Source organism: Ammodytes marinus (genome assembly GCF_949987685.1).
Source record: "Ammodytes marinus genome assembly, chromosome: 5".
Lineage (NCBI taxonomy): Eukaryota > Metazoa > Chordata > Actinopteri > Uranoscopiformes > Ammodytidae > Ammodytes > Ammodytes marinus.
Window position 1 is genome coordinate 16160099 of NC_137234.1, and position 21740 is coordinate 16181838.

A 21740-nucleotide genomic window follows, 5' to 3' on the forward strand; every position below is an offset into this window, starting at 1 on the left:
ATAAATTTGCACATCGTCTGCGAAACAATGGAACTGAATGCCATATTTTTTAAATATGGAACCCAAAGGCAGCAAGTACAAGGCAAAAAGAATTGGTCCTAAAATTGAGCCCTGTGGCACACCGCAAGATAGGGGGGCACTTTTTGAACTGAATAAATCAACGTTCACAACAAAAGACCGATCTGACAGATAAGATTTGAACCAATTGAGCACTGTACCTCGTAATCCCACACAAGACTCAAGACGGGAAATTAAAATCCCGTGGTCGACAGTGTCGAAGGCTGCAGTAAGATCTAAAAGCACAAGCACAGCTGAGCTGCCAGAGTCTGTTATTAAAAGAAGATCGTTAAAAACTTTTAAAAGAGCAGTTTCAGTGCTGTGCAACGATTTAAAACCAGATTGGAATTTTTCACCAATATCAAATGATTTTAGGTGCGACTGCAGTTGAGTATACACCAATTTTTCTAAAATTTTTGATAAAAATGGCAGCTTTGAGATTGGCCTGTAGTTCGATAAAACAGTGGGATCCAAGTTATGCTTCTTCAAAAGTGGTTGCACTAAAGCTTGTTTAAAAACAGTGGGCACACAACCTGACAACAGAGAGACATTTATCAGATGTACAATGCAAGGCCCAACAGAAACAAAGGCAGCTTTTAGAAGTTTTGCTGGGATACAATCCAGGGGACAAATTGAAGATTTTAAACTGTCTACAATTTTAGAAACATCAGACAGAAAAACACAGTCAAAATCACAAAAGACTGCTGAGCACACGGGTGAAACACTAGGATCTGTGGCTGGAGCAGACAAAGATGACCGTAGGTTTGAAATTTTATCAATAAAAAACCTACAGAAATCTTCACACAAAGATACACTCGGAACAATTCCAGTGGGTTTTGAGGGGTTAATAATCCCATTCAAAACATTAAAAAGGACCTGGGGTCTGTGGCTGTTGTTGGACACAACACTAGACAGATACTGAGCCTTGGCAGTCTTCACAGCATTTTGATACATAGAAAGGCAGTCTCTTAGAATACCCAGGGAAACATGAAGGTTGTCTTTCTTGAATTTTCTCTCAGCTTTGCGACAGTCTTGTCTGAGCGCGCGAGTAGTGTCATTGAGCCAAGGCTCTGCTGGTTTGTCGCGTCTATTTGAGGGCCTGAGAGGAGCAACAGAGTCGAGAATGTCTGTGCACAAAGTATCAAACATGCTAACCAGTTCATTAATGCCCATATTTCCAGCGGAGAGAATTTTCATACTTATATCAGCCGCATTAAAAGCAGTGGAAAACGTCGATGCCGTGGAAGCATTTAAAGCACGTAATTTACGCGCAGGGATAAGTGGTTTGTTTGTGGAGCAGGACAGCGAGAGAGTAAAAAGCACGGGGAAATGATCCGATACGCCCGCATCACAGATCTCTCCAAGATTCACATTCAAGCCACAATACAGTACAAGTTCCAATATATGACCCTTTTCATGGGTGGGAGAATCCACCAGCTGTAAAAGACCAAACGAATCCACAATGTTTAAAAAGTCATGGACCAACGGTTTAGAGGGACAGCACACGTGAATATTAAAATCACCAACAATTAAAAAGTTGCTACTTTTCACAGCTATTTCAGCCACAAAGTCCGAAAAGTCACGAATAAAGTCCTTATTAAATTTGGGAGGACGATATACAAGCGCACAGAGGACGGGTGGATCCAGTGAAATTTGGAGAAGTTGCAACTCAAAGCTCTCATAAGTTTTTACCGGAATCATGCGACACTTAAAGTTATTTTTGAAGATCGTCGCTAGCCCACCACCCTTGCCTGTTTTTCTGGGGGTGCTAAGGAAAGAGCAGGCTGGAGGAACAAGCTCTGAGAAGACTAGAGACTCACCGATTGGAATCCATGTCTCAGTCAGCAGCATGAAGTCCAGACATTTGGCCGTGAAGAAATCATTTAGCACAAATGTCTTATTTCCCACAGATCGAGCATTTATCAGCGCTAAATGTAGTGTAGTATCCTGGGACTTTTGTGGCGATTGTGCCCGGATTAGTGAACGAAGATTCCCAGGGACCACACCGCGGCCAGTGTTGCGAGGGACACGAAGGAAATAGTCCTCCACGGGCGCGCTCAGCTGAGCCACCGAAGCGATGTCAGGACCGATGGGAAGAATCCACCGCACCGTCAGAACAGACAGGGAGGCTGGAGGAACACAGCCACGATCTGATCCGGAGTGCTGGCCACGGAGGGACCGTAAGCGAGCCCTTACTCTTACGACAACACCGCCGCGTCTACCCCGTCTCTTGGGGCGTCTCCTTCGTGGAGCGACTTCAGGTGCGCATCTCAGGAAAGCAGGTACATCCACGAGGAAAGGAGGAACTGAAGACTGATCCTCACCAATTGTTTGTTTCGGGAGCAATTCATAATGATTTCGAAGGTTAAGAAGCGACAGGCGATCGTACACAATCAGAGCTGAGACATTTTCACTCAAAATAAACTGCAGAATCAAAAATAACAGACTTAGGGCTACAGGGAGACGCTTCGCCATGCACACTGCTGGCGCCATCTTCCTTTCCTGATGGTGAAAACAATAGCTCAGTGTGAGACATCTGAGCATACAGGACTGCCAGGATTGTAGTCTATGGATCTACCGGTACCTGGCAACGGTAACTTGTTAGAACCTAACGTTTAGTTATTTGGATGAGAAAGGTTGTAGGCGTCCATACTTTCCCGAGCAGATGCACTGGAACACAGACAGGTCGGAACTCAGAACTACCAAGTCGGAAATTTCCGAGTTCCGAGCGTAAGGGAACGCAGCATTCAACTGAAACTGGAGCGCGACTTCGACCCGTCGTTCTCAGCCACTTCCTCTGTTCGCTGATTGGATACTCAGAAATCTGTTTGGAAAAATCTCACTAATACGCCCCACCACCAGACTGACTACTGAAGGGAAAATGAAATTTGGGCGGAAGTAGGTAGGCGGGCGGAGCCAGGCTAACAACTCCCTGCTGCCTCTGGAAACATTGCTGTTTCGGGCTCTGAGAGAGAACTGAAACAGTAAAGCCCTTAAACCAAAACAATAAGCTGAAAGACATTGACAAAACTCCATAGAGCTGATGGGAACAACATAGTTGGTACATGTACTTGGTATTTTGATACAATAAGACATATTGTATATGAAAATACATATGACAGCAGCCATATATAACCATATCCTGCCATAACCGTGATCCCCTTCCCATTGACTCAAGTCATACTTTCATTGCAATGTGTAGATATTGTAGGAATCAATCATTCAAAAATGTGTCTTTACATAAAATGCCGTTTTGCAGAAATGTTAACGAGCCATCTTGCTATACCTACTGTATGTTTTTTTACCCAGCAGTCCCAGTCTTAAATCAGCTTTCCTATTGTACAGTACACCTTTTTGTTTTTAAAAATAACTGACTGACTATGGTGGTGGCTGTAGCTCAGCTGATAATAATTCATGAGGATTCTTAATCTAATTATCATTTGCCCCATTTGGTCAAAAAGGTTGTGAACAGAAATCTAATTTCATCAATCAAAGGCTCAGGGTTTTTATGTTGTTCCATCCAATGAGACTCTTGAACCTACATTCAGCTTAACATATATTTGCACAACAGTGTGCATGTTTTTATTCCCTTTTGATCTTTCATTAATAAACATCAAAAAGGTTTTCAGATAGCTGATGTGACAGCTCCTGGCACCTCCTGATTGGAAGGCTTCCAGGAGAGGATTGCTAATTAAAAACACCCATGCTGGCTGATCTCCTCAGCTATATAAGCTGTAGTAATCAGCCACTTTGGCCCTCCCTTCCTTGATGTATGGTTTGCTTTGGTTTTGCTCAGTTAGTTTTGCTTTGCACATACATTACACTCTTCACTCACTCCTGATTACTGACATTCACACACCACTTACTAGCTTACTTTAAACTTTGTTTAAATAAATTATTATTTGGTTAAACTTAAATTCTTCTGTGGTTTCCTCATTGTCATTCCCTTGAGCCGGACTGTGACATGGGGGCTCGTCCCCTGACAAAAAAGAGGTATTAGATTCTGAGGTACACTTTATGCTGGAAAATGGCATTGCGCAGCCTTATTTCTCTGCTTGGTCTTCGCCATGTCTGTTGGTTAAAAAACGTATTCCACTTCTAGTCCTTGCAATGACTTCCGTAGAGTTAATGCTATTACCAAGCCCGATGTGTATCCCCTTCCAAGGATGGAGGATTGTGTTGATCAAGTCGGGGCAGCAAAATATGTCAGCAAATTCAACCTTCTAAAAGGTTATTGGCAGGTTCCCCTTTCTAAAAGAGCTCCTTTATTACGTCGTCTGGTTTGTATGCTTACACTGTCATGCCTTTTGGATTGCGTAATGCGCCAGCCACCTTCCAACGCTTAATGAATAGAGTTGTGTCAGGGTTGTGTGGCTGTGCCAGGTTAACTATCAATCTAGCCAAATGTGAGTTTGCTAGAGCCACTGCATATCTGGGAAAGGTGGTGGGACAAGGTGAGGTGCGGCCTGTTGGGGCCAAGGTTGCAGCCATTGAAGTATACCCAGCTGTTACACGCTCCCACCTTTCTGCTCCTCCCTCCTCTTGCCTCCTCTCTCTCTCTCAGGTGTCTTGATTAAGGGCAGCAGCTGATCGCTTAAAGGCGTGGCCTGGGCGGCTGGCTCACTCTACGCGAGCTGCTCTCGCCTGCTGACCTGCACCGTGCGGCTGCTGCTTCCTTTCTTATGATTTAATTGTTGTGCCTACACAGAGTGTCTCATTTGAAATGGTGTAATGGGTTAATGCTGATGCCATAGTGCATCCCAAGAGACAAAGTCTAACGCATGTTTACATAAGTTTCTCTGTAGAGTCAATCATCCCAGACCCCTGTGGAGGTCATAAACTAATTTAAGATGGGATAGTCCATTCTAGGAGGTTGGTTAATCCAACCAGACCTTTGGGACAGGATGAAACTCTGTTTGATGTCTGGTTTCAACTATAAGTTGAAACCAGACATAGCAGGGCCCAGGCACCCTGCTGTGTTTACCTTATCTCAACTGTGAGACACAAGCTTCAAAGCTCTCTTTTCCTAAGGAAGGAAAAGCATCTTATTGGCTGGTTTGAATGTAAACACTGCTTGCTGATTAGACAACTAACTTCTGATTGGATGAGAATGCATTTGGACTGTTTTAATACAGGATGCAATCCTCTCATCTTTGCCATTCGCCTCCGGCTTCCAGCCGTGATAGAAGGTACGACATGCTTAACCCTGAGGCCTAGGATTAAGCAACTCCAAGTCCCAGTCTTTATTCTCGCTAGACGAGTTGATGGACTGCTTGGAACATCTTCCTCTGTTTTCCCGGATTCGAGAGAGTTTTCCTACAGAAAACCGCTTCAGCTGAAGCACACCTCAGCCTCTCCTCAAAACAGAACGACCCCACACGCATAAAGCGTGAGCAAAGACGCAGGATCCCTTCATCAAGACGCCTGCACTGCCCGTCCCACGGACGGGAGACAGCCAGCGGACCCGACGAGAAGTGAAGCCGCCTACCACTTATCATCTGGGCCGCCACTACACTGCCCCCCAGACGCAGCGCCAGCAGAGAGCAAGGCCCGACGCAGAGGGAGTTCTCCGCTTCCTCTCCTCCCAAGGCGAGCCGAGGTTCCCGCTCCCCTCTCTCCTCCTTGCCTACGTTCCTACGCTGCCCATCGGACCGCAGACAGCCCGCTATTGCCAAGAAGAGCTGCTGATCCCCTGCTTTCCTTCTCGGTGTGGCACGCTGCCCTTATCAGCTGAGCTGGTTCCACCCCACTGTCTTCCACAAGACGCGCTCCATCAGCGCACAAGGCCCGGCAAGCGGCCTTTTTCTCCTCCTATCTCCACCAGCTGCCTTCAACCAATCATCGCTGGACCAAGCGATTCACGTGAGGCTATTGTCTGGGCTAAGATAGTTATTTTATGTTGTTCATTAACTTGAAGTAATCGTAAGAGCTGACGAGCTCACTATTTCACTATTTCCTGAGTTTAAGGTAATTCTGACTGACTTATGTTTTACATAAGTGTTTTTCGCTCACAGTGTTTTTCTCCCGTTAACCGGGAATGTATTGATGTTTTGTTGCTGTCACTCTTAAAGCCAGTGAGTTATTTCCTCTTTATCAATTCAACTCAGTATACGCAAATCCGCATTTGCAGCCACTGTGTGATTGGAGGAAACAGTTCACTTCGCGCTAGAGCTGCGGCTACTGTCTTTTGTTTCCTCTCCTTCTCATTTCTAACTACGTACATCACACATACACACACTGACACTCGTGATTTCCCCCTCAAGTATTCTTAATGAATACATGAGTGTTGAGTTTCTGTAATTTTAAAGTTAAGATTGCGTGAAGACAAAACCAAAGTCTCCCAGCATCATCCTTTATAATTCGTATGTGTTTGATTAAAGCAGTAGGTCACATACATGCTTTGCATGCTATTTCCCCTACTGATTAAAGGTAGAATATTCAACTTTCAGAAGTTGTCCACCACATTGCTTTTAGCAATTGATCTACCCGTGGCTTAAAAGCCACCTCAAACCCTCGCGTGACGTCAAACTCTCGCGTTTGCCATCTAAATTCTAAAGTGACGTTCCTCTGTCACACACACACACACACACACACACACTACACATGTGCACACACCCGCACATAAATAGAAATACATGGGTTTGATTTTAAACTGTTCTTATTATTGCTTGTGCTATGTCTGCTTTCTTAAATTAGATTAGTTCATGGTTATTGACTTATGTGTATCGTTTTAATCAACTTGCCTAAGTAAATAAACCCTCCCATTTTGATTTTAAGAAGCAGTGTCTGTGATATTTGTGTCTTGTATTTCACTAATGGCTGGTAAATAAGGTTTATGCTCGAATATTCACTCCTTCATTATCTTAAATGTACATTGTAACCAACTTTGACATTTTCAAGATAAATCCCCTTAACATTATGAGACTGTTTTTCTGATTTGATTCAAAGTTCCCTTTTTCAAAGGGTGGTGCTCCGTAGGTATTAATAAGTAATTTGATTAGCTGGACTAATTAAATTGATCATTAATTAACAATTTTTCTCAATATTATAATTTCCTTGAAATTAATAATATTCTTGACTTTGACCAAATCTACCCCTTATGAATTCCCAACATAATTAATGGAGGGCTGTTAGGTTGTGTTCTTTTGTTTTGACCGTAGTTTTAGAGGTGTAGTTTAGTTGGAGGAAGACCTGGGCAATAACGCAGTCCAACTGTGGCTGTCCCAGGCTTCCTCCCGTTTTCCTTTTTATTTACAGCCTCCGGTTGAGTTGAGTTGTGGGATTGATTTAATAAAGAACCTTATGGTTTTGAACGTTGATTCATGGTTTTGTCTGGTTTATTTAATGTTTACTGGCCGGTTAACGAGCCTGGTATGGCCGGCCGTAACACCAGCCCCATTACCGTTGTTTCTGTGCTAACTTTTCTTCTGTAGCGACCCCATTGACAAACCTGCTTAAGGCTGGAGCCAAATACAACTGGTCACCTGAGTGCTGGACAACACAAAGCTCATATAATGGTGATTACTATGACGCACTGAATGAGTGCAGCCAGCTGTGATAAAAGGGAAATTGAACAGTGGCTTTTGAGAAAGTGAAGCAGCAACTGTGTTCAGCTCCTGTCCTGGCTGCTTCTCAGCTGGGGAAACCTTTCCAGTTGCAGACAGATGCCAGCAACGTTGGGGCTGGGGTGGTTTTGAAAGACCTGTATGCTACTTTTCTAAAGTTCCAGCAGTATCAGCTGCATTATTCAGTGATAGAAAAGGAAGCGCTGGCATTGATTTGGGCTCTCCAACATTGCCCCACATTGGGGCCGGTGCGCCGCTGGTGGTGTACACTGACCACAATCCGTTGACATTTTTGAAGTCTCTCCAAAATCCTAACCAGCGTTTGATGAGATGGGCTTTGTTTCTGCAGCCTTATCACCTGGATATTCTACATATCAAAGGCCAGAATAATGTAGCAGCTGATGCTCTTTCCCGTGCGCCGTTGCCTTCGCTACACCCTTCCGCTTAACATTCATTTCCGTTCTGTAGGTACCTAGTTATGAGGTTGCTGGGTCTCGGGGATGCCGGAAAACACAATGTTAGAACAAAGAGAGATATTGGTCAACGTGTCAGTTGTATCCTCGGCTTGTTTTGTTTGATTGCTAATGTAACTATGTTCCACTTGTAACTGTTGTTGTCTTGCAGGTTACGTGTTGAACCCTGTTTCTATTGAGGGGGGTGTGACAGGAGATGATTGCTAATTACAAACACCCATGCTGGGTGATCTCCTCAGCTATATAAGCTGTAGGAATCAGCCACTTTGGCCCTCCCTTCCTTGATGTATGGTTTGCTTTGGTTTGGTTTGATTTTGCTCAGTTAGTTTTGCTTTGCACATACATAACACTCTTCACTCACACAGACACAGCACTCATTGTTTGAATGAATTATTATTTGGTTAAACTTAAATTGTGTGGTTTCCTCATTGTCATTCCCTTGAGCCGGGCTGTGACACTGATCGCTTTAAAGGAATCTTTTCAGAAGCTTCTCAGCATAAAATAGGTTTTATCAGAGGTCAGTGAGTCTTTGTAGCATTGGAAAGGTGCTGGAAGAGTTACTCATTAGAACACCCATTATCAAATCAGCCAATCACAGTGTGAGGTTGGAAAGTACTGTATTAACTGTGTTTTTGAATTATAAATCAGTCATAATCAAGACATAAGTAGCCTAACTTTTAAGTGGGTTACAGTAAGTGAAGCCGATGTCATTGTTGGATGCCATTTGGAAAACTAGGGTACAGACTCACCATGTGGATAAAGAAGACAATTATTTGAGCCTATTACTATTGGCAGCCACCATCTCTGATGCCTCCTGGGACACAAGGCTTCAGATGGATTGCAGCAGCAGGAGCCAGGGCTCTGTGTTTCTTCAAGAACCTTTCAAATAAAGAAGAAAACTGTCGAATATTTTTGCCATTGCCTTTCCTGTCACCTCTCCAAGGCTACTCATTTTACACTCTATCCACATTGCGTCAGATGGAGGTTCATGAAGTCTACATCCTCCCACATCACATAGTGTGAGATCTGCAGAGTGGCCCTGAAAATACTGACAGACTGTGTAAAACCACTAAAGTGGGGGCGCCCTTAGCTCAGTTGGTAGGGTGTGTCGCCCCCTAGCAACTTCAAGCACTGGTCAATTTTGAAATGTCTGGCTATTTTTCTTCTGTAACATTTCGCTTTATTTCATTCTATAATAAGCAAATGGTTAAAAATGGACATTTGAATTTTTTTGTATTAAAATGTGTCTGGATATTTCTCAAATATACCATCTGTAATGACCATTATCTCAAAATAATGTTTTTCAATACTGTTCCAAGGACCTAAACTTGTAAAGCACTTACATTAACAAAATTTCCATAATCATTCTTAGCAGTATTTTTAAGGTTATTACAGAATGATGTGTTCATACATTTTTAATATAGAAAGATTGCTTACTGTATATTGGTTCTCAGCTTGGGCGAGCCACAAGCAACACTTTACTTTTCTTTTATTAATTCTTGATTTATAATAGGGGGAGTGGAATAGGCAGTGACGGCGCTACACCGGGGCTAAAGCCCCGTTAGAAATCTGGTTAGCCCCGGTTCAGCCGGGGATTCCTGCACGTTAACGTTGTCGAGAAGAAAGGCTTCCGCGATCCGATTGCATGTCCCGAGTCCCGAGCCCTGAACACAGAGACATGTCGCCAAACTGACTGTGCGACCTACTGCAAAGTGAAACAACTGCCCCCTCGTTAGTTTCAGTCTACAGCCGACACAGTTAATATATTCACAGCATGGACAGCGTTTAAGTAAAGACTCTAATTCTTATTATCCTAAGGGCTTTGATGCAAATTATGAAATCTAAACATAACGGCGGCAGTGATGGTGCGTAAAGGACAGCGCAGTTGGAAAGCTCTCCTCAGCTTTGACAGTTGAACTTGCGCAAATTGGCAGAAAGGATCACCAGTAAAGAAAAAGAACCTGCTGGACAACACGAAGCTCATATAATGGTGATTACTATGACGCACTGAATGAGTGCAGCCAGCTGTGATAAAAGGGAAATTGAACAGTGGGAATCATCACCTAAGAGGGTATAACGTCAGGTGTGTCTTTTCCATGGTATCACCATTTTGTTAGAAAATAACGCCTGACACTTATGTATTTACATCTTTTGTTTTATTTACACCAGGATGAGGTCCATAACTTGCTTTGCTAATATTGTCTTTTTTCATCATTTTGGAAAAAATGCAGTGCAATCCTAACACCTTTGAAAAGCTTGATCATAGGCAACAACCCTCACTTCACTTTCTTGACAAGATTAGGTTATGTCGAAAGACCTCCCCCCCAATAAGCTAACATTACAGCATTACAACTCTTGTTCAACAAAAGAGAAATGGAAGAAGAGAATGTCTGTTGCTTTTTAGTGTCTTGGCACTGGTTGTTGTGTAATTCTAATACGGTGCCATAGATATTATGCTGGGACTCAAATGTTGCACTCGTGTACTATACACACTCGCATCCTAAGCATCTCCTGGGATTGAAGTCCCCCTGTCTCTCAATCCTAGTGACATCCCTGGTTGAGCTATCTCGGCGGCTTAGTGTTGTGACATAACTTCCTCTGAGCTAAAGATTGTGGAGTCAGAATTGTCAAAAAATCATGCTGGTTTACAAACTGCCAAATGTGATCAGATATAGTAGGATATCTGGGTATTTTTGGCACAGGCTTATTGCATGAAATGGGACATCCTTACTTTCTGTCATACTAAAATGTATGTGAGTATGGGCATTTGAGACACAGACAATTTGTAAGGCTGCTTGAGGTTTTTGTCACTTCATCATCAACAAATGGTTTTTGTTCATTTGCTAAAACCAAAGAATCTGTCGGTTTTTTTGGGAGGAGAATTTCACATATTAAAGACATTGACCCATCGTTAAAGCTTAATTTATTTCACCCACGTGTGGTCCAGCCCTACTGGAGGAGGTTGAAGAAATTAAAAGGTGATGTTAAGCCTGATTAGGTGCATGATAATCATTCCTCATATTGACAAACTTCCTGAAAACCTCACAGTTGAAGCCTGTTACATACTCCGCAAGAAGAAAGAACAAAGTTCTCGGTGACAGAACTGCGAGAAGAAAATGACGTCATTTTCTTCTCGCAGCTCTTGTTCAGCTGTTCTCGCAGCTTGTTCTCGACACATCGTCCGGGCCAAACTTTCTTCTCGCAGCTTGTCCGAGAACTATTGTGTGATTCAGTACGTTTGTACATGTGGTGTTTCTCACAGGATCTTTAGATCCTGCTGGGTGAGAATGGACCTTCTAGCGGGTTCTGGGGGCATGCCCCTGCAGAAGAAAACTTTATCCTTTTAAAGTTAAATGCATCAATCTGGTGCACTTTGAGAGGCGAAATCTGATCAATTTTGTGCTCTGTAAACATATGTCATATGTCCTGCCTATAATTATTTCCTGTAATAATTTGGAGACACAAGCCATGTAAACTATTGAAGAAAAACACGTGGATTTCAATAAAAAACAACAAACACTAAGATCTAATATAGACAGGTCCTGTCTAGGACTCATTTCTGGAATAATCACCTAACCTTGAAGCTAGCCTACTGAATTTTTTTTTTTTTTTTTTTTAGGCAAATAGCCTTGTTGAAAATAAATTAATTAACATAGGCTACACATCATGATTAGCCTATCAACATGTGTGCTACATAAGGCAAATTCCCTATTCCGACCATTATATTTCATCTAGCCTATTCCTCAATTTAAAACATAAAAATAAAGTAGCATTGAAAATACAAGAAAAAAAGCTTGTAGGCCTACAATAGCCTGCTGTTTTCAAGATAACTTAACAGTTTAAACAATAAATAAATATTTCCCTTGAAAATAAATGAATGCTTTTCTCTCTGAGAATGTCAAAGGCAGTAGCAGTGTGGCACTTCTGTAAACTTACTGAAACGTGTGCATGCCGTTTTTTTCTGCTCTGTCTCTGCTGTTGATACAGATTGGTTGTGTTGCCACGGCGATGTAGCGATTTTGACTTTCTAAGTTTTGCTCAGCACTTTTTCCTGTTCAACGTCCCTGTTACTGAGTCCTTAACATCTCCATAGAGCAGGCGCTGGTTTTATTTTCGCCACTAGTTCAGCGTTTGCTTGCTTGTCATGCTCCTGCTCATTGGCTTCCGTGTTTAACAAGTGCGCACCGAATGCACACGCGCATCGCGCCGCGCGCAGACACACGCAGACACAGATCAGCTGATGGGATGATCAAACGAGAGGTAAGGCTCGTTCGACCTAACTTTCAGCTCGTCTGGAAAGTAGACGAGAGTAGCCGAGTGCAGTCGGGGGAGTGACGAAAATGCCTGACTGAAGCCGGACAGCTCCGAGTCGGAAGTAGCGTCCTTGTTGCGGATGCAGTTCGTTTTCTAGTTTTATTTTGAAGGCCTATTAGAAACATATTCGCAGGAGAGTCACACATGCTACAACCGATTAGAAGCAGAACACAACACAAAGACGAGTAAACACTTTAAAAGCGAGGGGCATTTTCAAAACAAGAAACGAGATATAAGCTAATATCCCCATTCCCCACACATCTTTATCTTTCTTGTTACTTTACTAGAACACCTACTTTTAAGTGATAAAGAATAATTTACAAGAATAATTTACAAATCCAAATAAAGGAGGTTTAGTATTTCTCCCTTCACATAACGAATATGATCGGCCTAAATAAAGAAGGTCTAAGAAAAGATCCCTTATTATTATTGTAGAGATGGATATGATGAACTGTATTATGATGTGTAACAAACAAACTACTTGTTGTAGTTTTGGTCTGGCTTTGCGACACTACATGTAAAATACAATTCCCAGACCATTTAGATCACTTGAAATAAGCCTATGATTTAATCTTAATGGTATAAAAATCACTTCACCAAGATCTTATGTGACTCAAGTTTGTGTTCACTTTTAAATATATCTATACAGGAGAGTTACACATCCAAATTATTTCTATGTCAAGGGTTCAGAGGTTTAACTCTGATTAAGTACATTTCTGCTTAAATGCATATTGTGGCGGCCTAATGATTAAACATAAATTAAAATCAAAAAGAATGGATCGTAATTTAATTTTGAGCGGTGATGTCAGACTTTTGCCTAACCAATTGGGGAAACGCATCAAAGGCACGAGGTTTAAACTCCCAATTAGCGCTCAGCTCCGCCTGTCAGCAAGACGTTTCCCATCAGACATTTCGCTCCCGCAGCCCGTGGGGAGCAACTGCAGCGACTTGCTCCAGTGTCTGTGTCCGTCTTGATACCGCGGGACTTCAAAGTCTCAAGCAGCCGAGCCGCAGCCAGCCACGGGTGCAAGTGGGACAAAAAGTCTAACCATAATGCAGTGCGCTCAGCAAGACGAGCGTCATAATTGCGCAGGTCTTAGCAAGACGGCGACAGGTCGAACGAGCCTGTTGTAAAGACAGGCGCACACGAGGGGTAGACTGACAGTGCCGCGCAGACGCGCGCAAATGATTAATGCGGAATCAATGAAAGATTGATTTAAAAAAAAAGTCAGGCTGCTGTTGGCCTGGCGGGGGGTCCCGGCGGCCTGGCGTGGCCGCCAGGCCTGTATAATGGTAGGGGAAACACTGGTAACGTATTTGGATGTATCGTGTTTTGTTTAGCAGCTTGCATTGATAGGGCCCTGCCCCTGAATTGTGGCGTTGCTTCCAACTACAAGTAGATGACAATTTAAAAAAAATTATTTAGTTAGGCTAAATCCGACACATCAGGGAGAGGCCAAGTTCACCTTTTTCAGGTGTGTTTTTTTTTTGTTAACTGGATAAATGGCAATGTTTTCACCTTAAACTAGGCTAATTGATGTTTTCAATTTATTCCACAGAGCTTCAGTGAGCCAGACGCATTCATGTTTCAGAAGAGATAGAGCCTCGATTACCTTGCTTGTGTTTCCCATTGCAGACTTTTGCAAACAGAAAATATTATTAACAACATGTTACAATAGGGGAACATTAATTAACTGTTAGTTAAGGCTTAGCTAATGCTATTAATGGTTAGTTAATGTGTAGTTAATGCTTGTTAAGCATTAAGTAACTGTTAATGCTAAGTTATTAACAGTTAGTTAAAGCTGGGGTGGAGGATTTGGGGAGAAAATGGCAGTTGGGATAGAGATTTGAATCCAAATACCTCAACCGCTCCACTTGTTCTCTTTGGTCCCTCCCCTATGGTCCCTCCCTGACACGCTCTACACCAACAAAGTTGTGCCAAAGTGAATGGACAGTCCCAACAGCCAATAAGAACAGAGAATCGGAGCCTCGCTCTGATTGGTCAAAGTGTACAGCTCATGTTAACTTTGACCAATCAGAAATCACATACCCCAGCTTTAATGCTTAGTTAAGGATAAACTAAGCATTACAATTAGCTAATGTCACGTTTCTGTTTATTAACCATTTAAGCATGTATCAACAGTTATGTGATGCTCAGTAAATGCTTATTAAGCCTTAATTAAGCATTAACTAACAGTAATGAATGTACCCTTATTGTTAAGTGTGTTACCATTAAAGGGGTAGTTCGGAATTTTGGACATGGGGCCTCATTTCCAAGTTAGCAAGGGTGTTATTTATCATTGGAGACAGTTTTCAACACTTTTCATTCAGTCCTTCTAGTTGCAGAGTTCGCTCGTGCTAGGCTTGCGCACGGCAACGGGGAAATACTAGCCTGCTAATAAAACAGTCTTACCCACTCCACAGTACATCCGAGGCAAATCAATAATAACGCCAGACTATCAATGTAAATGTCTGTGTTGATAGAATAATGTTAGAAATAAAAACTAAGCTTGCATCGCATGAATCATTGCAATTCGAGGGAATAGTTTCTCAGCATCTGTGGAATTTTACTTTGCTCCGGTTAGTATAGTAACCGAATCACTACAGCAGAAAGTAAACAGAGAAGCCCCAGTAAAGCGCTTTGAGTGCCTAGAAAAGCGCTATATAAATCCAATCCATTGTTATTATTATTAGCGTGGGACAGAAGCGGAAACAAACGACTAGGCAACATGGTGATTCAGTGTGCATTTAGCAATTATACATTATAAATGCTACAGATGGGCACCACATAGTTTCCACCGCGAGTTCCAGAAAGGACTCAACTGTTACTTATTGCTGCTGGCTTGGACATCAACACACCAGCGGAAACAGGAAGACTTCTAAAAACCCGGCAATCTAAAGGGTAACAAGTTACTGAAAACAAATGTGGTGCCATCCGTCTTTTCAGATGCACTACTTGGTAGGCTACACTAGGTAATAAAGCTAGCCCCTGTTAGCCTACTGACAGATTGATTACAACATTAGTGGAGATAACGGTTACAGTAGTTACAGTTCACTGCATTTTAGAGAGTGACAACGTTAGCTGCTAACTTTAGGTAATTGCTGATAGAAAAGTCATGTAAGCTTTACAAGCTTACATGACTTACATGTTCAGCACTGGCACCAACAGTCTCCCGTTGTTCTGCCCCAGTTCTCTACTGCAGCTCCGGCTGGGGCTGTCTCTACAAACGCTTTTTTCTCTTTCTGCCCATTGAGTGGGCTGGGACGGGTCGGTCCTCCACGCGGCGGATTACCCAGCTGTGGTGCCCAGACCATGGGATGCCCGGTGCGGTGGTTTGGTTTGGCATGTTCCCTTTCCACTTTTGGCGCTCTCCCTCCTCTCTCAACCCTTTCCCCTCGGGGAAGGGGCACCCGTCGGGCCCGCAAGAGTCGGGCGCGGCTGCTGGTGGACCTCTGGTACTCCGTGCCGACCGCATTACGCGTGCGTATTCTTCGATGGTGTCGCTCCAGCGGAGGATTGGGGCTGGGTAGCCATTGGGGTTTGGGTGGGCTGGGACGTGTCGGCCCTCCACGCAGCGGGGTACCCAACTGCGTCAGGCTCCGTGAGACTCCCCATCTTCGGCCACTGCTCATTCGACTACGACCACAGATCAGACGAGAAAACCCGCTGAATTCAAGCATATTACTAAGCGGAGGAAAATAAACTAACCAGGATTCCCTCAGTAGCGGCAAGCAAAGAGGGAACCCTGTGGGAAATGTGGTGTATGGAAGACCGCTTGCCCGGTGCTGCTCGGGGGCCTTACCAAGCACTCTCCATGCTACACGACTGACTCTGAGTTCTGTGCGGAATCAGCCGTCCTAGGAATGGACCCTCCCTGCCTGCTGTTGCCTCACACCAGCACTGATTCACCGTCCATCAGGATAGTACTCTTTCAACTCGCATGCTTGTTCAATCTTTAAATCTTTAAATTCATTTTTGCTTCACTCATTGGTTGTCTGTTTGTCCTCTTGCAGTTTTTCCCTGGTGGTGACAAGACGGTGTGGATTCGGTCCCCCCTCTGGCAGCATCTGAGAATGGATCATCAATGCGGACGATGTTGCAGTGGTTAAGGACGCCGCCTGGAGCCACCTATTGCAGCATGTCCGTCCTGGTAAAGGGTTTTTTACTGGGAGTTGTTTCTCAGCCGAGCTAAGGGAGTAAGGGCAGAGTGTCATTGTACAAAAGGCTCTGCTGCTCACGTGCAGCGCAGCCTGTCAGCGTCCCCCCGTTGCTGAGCAACCGCTTGGACTTGCGCTCTGTTTATGTGAAGTTCCGAGCCGTTTGTCAAGTCCAACAGACCATGGGGCTCAGTATGATTCTGGATCACATGTCAGGTATTCACCTAGCCCCCAAGCCAGCTATAGGTCTTCACACCCAGGTAACCAGCATACATTCTCCTCCTCTACCTCTGGAGAGAGAGTGTACAAGGGGCCCAAGCCAAAGATCCCTCTCTTCAGCCACAGGGACCCAATGGAGTTTGCCCGGCTGAGAATAGCCCTGGATAACCTCCTGCCTGAAGACAGCACCGAGCTCTTTAAATATCAAGTCCTTACTGATCATTTGAAACTTGAAGAGGCCTGTCTGGTAGCCGATTCCTACCTCAACTCCACCACCCCTTACTCCGACACCATGGCAGCCTTGAATGAGAAGTTTGGCCAGCCCCATCATGTGGCTCTGCAGAGAATAGCTACGGTTATGGAGTCACCAGAGGTCCGACGTGGAGATGTGGCAGCCTTCGAGAGGTTCGCGCTGCAAGTACAATCCTTGGTCGGTATGCTCCAGACTCTTGGGCCTGATGGAGATGTGGAACTTCGGTGTGGCTCCCACGTAGCCCGTCTCCTTTCCAAGCTCCCACCTGAGCAGAGAGCTGATTTCCGCCGCCTGATGCTTCAGCGACAAGGCTCAACCCACACCCTGATTGACCTGGCAGAGTGGCTGAGACACGAGTCCTGGTGCCAAGGCTACGAACCGACAGTAGGCAAAGTACAGCACAGCTCTAAGTTTGACAGCCGGCAGAGCAGACCTTCAGCCTCCGTTCTACATGGTGTAGAAGATTCTACAGCCACGACTCCAAGCAGTCCACCTTCAGCGCTGTTGCAGCAAAGGAGCAAAGTGAAGCCCTATTGCCCCTATTGTGAGAACTCAGAGCACTTCCTCAATAAGTGCCAAGCCATCCAACGACTCACGAAGGAACAGGTCACCGAGTGGATCAAAGCGAACCGGCGATGCTGGCACTGCGCAAGGGCCCACCAAGCAGCCCTCAAGAAGCTTTGTGAGGTGTGCCAAGGGAAGCACCTGAAGGTCCTTCTTGAGGTGAATAGGAGAGACAAACCCGCATCACCACCAGAGGGTAGCTGCTTAATCAGTACAGCCACTGAGGTTCTCTATCTGGACCGCCCATCGGACCCCCCTCGAGTGCTGCTGAAGGTCATCAAAGTACTGCTCAGTCACCATGACCGTAAACTGGAAACATATGCTGTACTAGATGACGGCTCAGAGCGTACGATGCTCCTCCCAGAAGCGGCCAAACAGCTAGGGCTAGAAGGCACACCGGAGGACCTGGGCCTGCGCACTATAAGGCAAGATGTTCAGACGCTCAGAGGTGCATGCGTGTCATTCCGCTTATCCTCAGCTGCGCAGTCCAAGAGGAGTTTTAATATCTCAGGGGCCTTCACGTCACAGCGCCTTAGCCTGGCCGAACACTCCTACCCCATCACGTGCCTCCAGAAGAAGTACAGACATCTTTGCGGTCTTCCCCTCAAGCAGTTCACTAGAGTAAAGCCTCTGGTGCTCATAGGCGCTGACCACCCTCACCTGCTCGCCTCAGTCGAGCCTGTCAGGCTGGGACCACCAGGTGGTCCAGCTGCGATCCGCACTCGGCTTGGATGGACCCTGCAAGGCCCGACCGGGCTGCTTCAGCAGAGTCTTCCTCAGCAGCAGTGCCTGTTCACCGCAACCTCCCCACAGACCACTGAGCTGAAGAGGGATGGGTTGAAACTCCAGCAGATGGACACCCTGCCGTTTCTAAGTGTGAAGATGGATGTCCAGTCGGGGGAAGATCAGACGGCTGTGGAGAAGCTAGAACCGAAAACCCTAGAAGAGCTAGCCAAGCCCAACCGCTGGAGTCAGGGACCTGCTTTCCTCCTCAGGGGATCAGAGGAGTGGCCGGTGAGGCCTTCCACGGGGTCAGAGCTAGACCCATCGGAGTATCGCAAGACAGCTTTCTGTGGAGTTACGGCAGCGGTTCAACAACCTAAAGCCTCCCCTGCCGAAGAGTACGACTCTTGGAAGGATTTAGTTGAAGCCACAGCGCTGGAGCTTCACGGGGCGGCTGACCAGAGTGTTCCTACTGCGTCCGACTATCAGCAGGCAGAGATGCTGATTTTCAAGCGAGCGCAACAGGACTGCTTCTCAGAGGAGTTAAACCGTCTGAAGGCAGGCAAACCCGTGCAGAACAGTAGCCGTCTGCTTACCCTTTCCCCAGAGTTGGATCCTGATGGAGGGGTTGGGGGAAGGCTACGACGAGCAGAAGCACTGGAGACCAGCACCATACACCCGATCGTCTTGGACCCTGCCCATCCATCCACTAAGCTCCTGATACAGGACTACGATGTCCGCCTATGTCATCCAGGGCCTGAGCGCGTGTATGCAGAGATACGGCGTACCTTTTGGTTTCTACGTGGAAGAGAGGCTATCCGACTCATGCAGCACCTCTGCAAAGAGTGTCGCCGATGGAAGGGTCGTCCCTCTGTGCCTAAGATGTCTGACCTACCGGCGGCGCGTCTACGTCTCTTCAAACCGCCGTTCTATTCCACCGGCGTGGACTGTTTTGGGCCATTCCAGGTCAAGCTGGGCCGGCGGACAGAGAAGAGATGGGGCATCATCTTTAAATGCCTTACCACCCGTGCGGTGCACTTCGACCTCTTGCACAGCATAGATGTCGACTCCTACCTCATGTCCCTCAGAAGATTTATAGCCCGCAGAGGAACCCCAGCAGAGGTTTACTCAGACCAGGGGACCAATTTCAAAGCCGGTGAGAGGGAGCTGAGAGAAGCTTTCACCAGCATGAACCCAGAACTCCAGGGGCTCCTGTCAAAGCAGAAGATCGCTTTCCACTTCAACCCACCTGCAGCACCCCATTTCGGCGGAGCCTGGGAACGGGAAATAAGATCAGCTAAGGCAGCTTTGTACACGGTGATCGGAGCTCAGTCAGTGTCTCAAGAGGTACTCCTAACCGTCCTGCTGGAAGTTGAAGCCATTCTAAACTCCAAGCCCCTGGGCTACACCTCATCCAGCATAGTTGATGAAGACCCAGTGACCCCAAATGTCCTCTTGATGGGGCGGCCTGATGGTGCACTGCCACAGGTGGTGTATCCTATGGACAAGGGACTGACCAGGAAGAGATGGAGACATTGTCAGATTATGGCAGACCACTTCTGGGCGAGCTTTGTCCGGAAATACTTGCCTACCCTGCAACCTCGTCAGAAATGGCATTCCACTCCAGATGACCTTGCTGTGGACGCGGTCGTCATGCTAGTGGATCCCCAGTTCCCCAGAGCAAGTTGGCCCATCGGGAGGGTCACCAGAGTTCATCGAAGCGCAGATGGTCACGTGAGGTCGGCCGACGTTCGTGTGAAGGATCGAAGCTACACCCGCCCAGTGGCCCGACTCATCCGCCTTCCTGCCATCCCGGATTCAGATGAGGATGCAGATCGTCCACAACCTAAGAACTGATGAGCCCTTTTTCATGTGTAAATTGCAGTAGCAATTTAGGGGCGGCTGTACAAAAGGCTCTGCTGCTCACGTGCAGCGCAGCCTGTCTGCATGCAGCGTCCCCCCGTTGCTAAGCAACCGTTTGGACTCGCGCTCCGTTTATGTGAAGTTCCGAGCCGTTTGTCAGTTCATGTGTGTCTCGCCAAAGTTCGGCTGTGTTTTATGTGTGGCGGCCCGTGTGCGTCACTGACAAAAAGTAAGTAGTGTAGAGAGGACACTGATGTTAGTTTATTTAGGTCATTATTGTTTATTGTTAAAGCTGTGTGCTTGCATGTTAACAGCCGACAGTTATTCATTGGCTGTGTAATAGTGTGCCGTGTGTCAGTTGAGTTTCACTCGTCTTTAAGCTAGTGCTGATATCATTTGGGCAGTTAGTGCATTTGACTGTATTAGAAATATTAGCCACTTTATAGCAGCCTGTTCATTTATGTTATTAATGCAGTGACTGTGTGACTTTGTGTTCTTGCTTAAGTTAATACTGTGACATTATTGCTAATTAGTATTTCCTTTTGTATCTTTCTTTTAGACCACACACACACCCCCACACACACCCACACACACCCCCACACACAAACGCCAACACACACCATATATGCCAATGTAATGCCAACCAAAGAGAATTAAAGTCACTAAACTGGACCACTGCTTCATGTGTCTTATGGGGTTCTAACCGACGCCACCTATACAACACAATCTCCTATACCACCCTATACAGTCCACTACAGTCCACTGGTCCTCACCAACAGTCATATTGTATCATATTGTATCATATTGTATTGAATGTAAAGCCCACTGAGGCAAATGTCTATTTGTGATATTGGGCTATACAAATTGATTGATTTGATTGAACTGATTTGATTTGATTTGAGCATCCTTCTCTCTCAGTTCTTCATCAGTGTATTCCGGCTTGTACAGGTACGGTTCGTTGGATACAACAAATTCCTCATGATCATCTTCAAAAGCAGACACAGCGGTATGTCCTCCAAAAGTGGCCATATCGTGTTTATTGAATAGGCTAATAAAATTCCTTTGTGCACTGTACTCTGCGTCTGTAGCAATGACAGCAGCAGGTAAACAGACTATTATAAAGCCTGTAACCTGGTAATATAATTCTGCCGCTGCCGTAGCCTACTACCAGGAATATAACACCGCTGCTGAGACACAGCAAGCCCCTCAAACTGCAATGCCATGCAAGGTTGGTTTTATTTCTAACATTATTCTATCAACACAGAGATTTACATCGATAGTCTTTTTTTTTTTTTTTTTTTAACCTTTATTTATACAGGTAAATCCCATTGAGACCGAAGACTCTTTTACAAGGGAGACCTGTTTTCCTTTCCCACATTACCATTCACACACACATTCATACACCGATAGCAGGCTAACTTCACACGTCTGACGTTATTATTGATTTTCCTGGGGTGTACTGTGGAGTGGGTAAGACTGGTTTATTAGCAGGCTAGTATTTCCCCGTTGCCGTGCGCTAGCCTAGCACGAGCGAACTCTGCAACTAGAAGG

At 45.3% G+C, this 21740-nt stretch overlaps 1 protein-coding gene across 1 annotated transcript in view; it reads right to left on the reverse strand.

Moving 5' to 3' along the window:
* gnrhr4 (gonadotropin releasing hormone receptor 4) overlaps positions 1 to 21740 on the reverse strand; it is a gene marked incomplete at both ends in the record, with an annotated part of 32638 nt that overhangs the window by 9995 nt on the left and 903 nt on the right. The gene's annotated exons all lie outside the window — the stretch shown is intronic.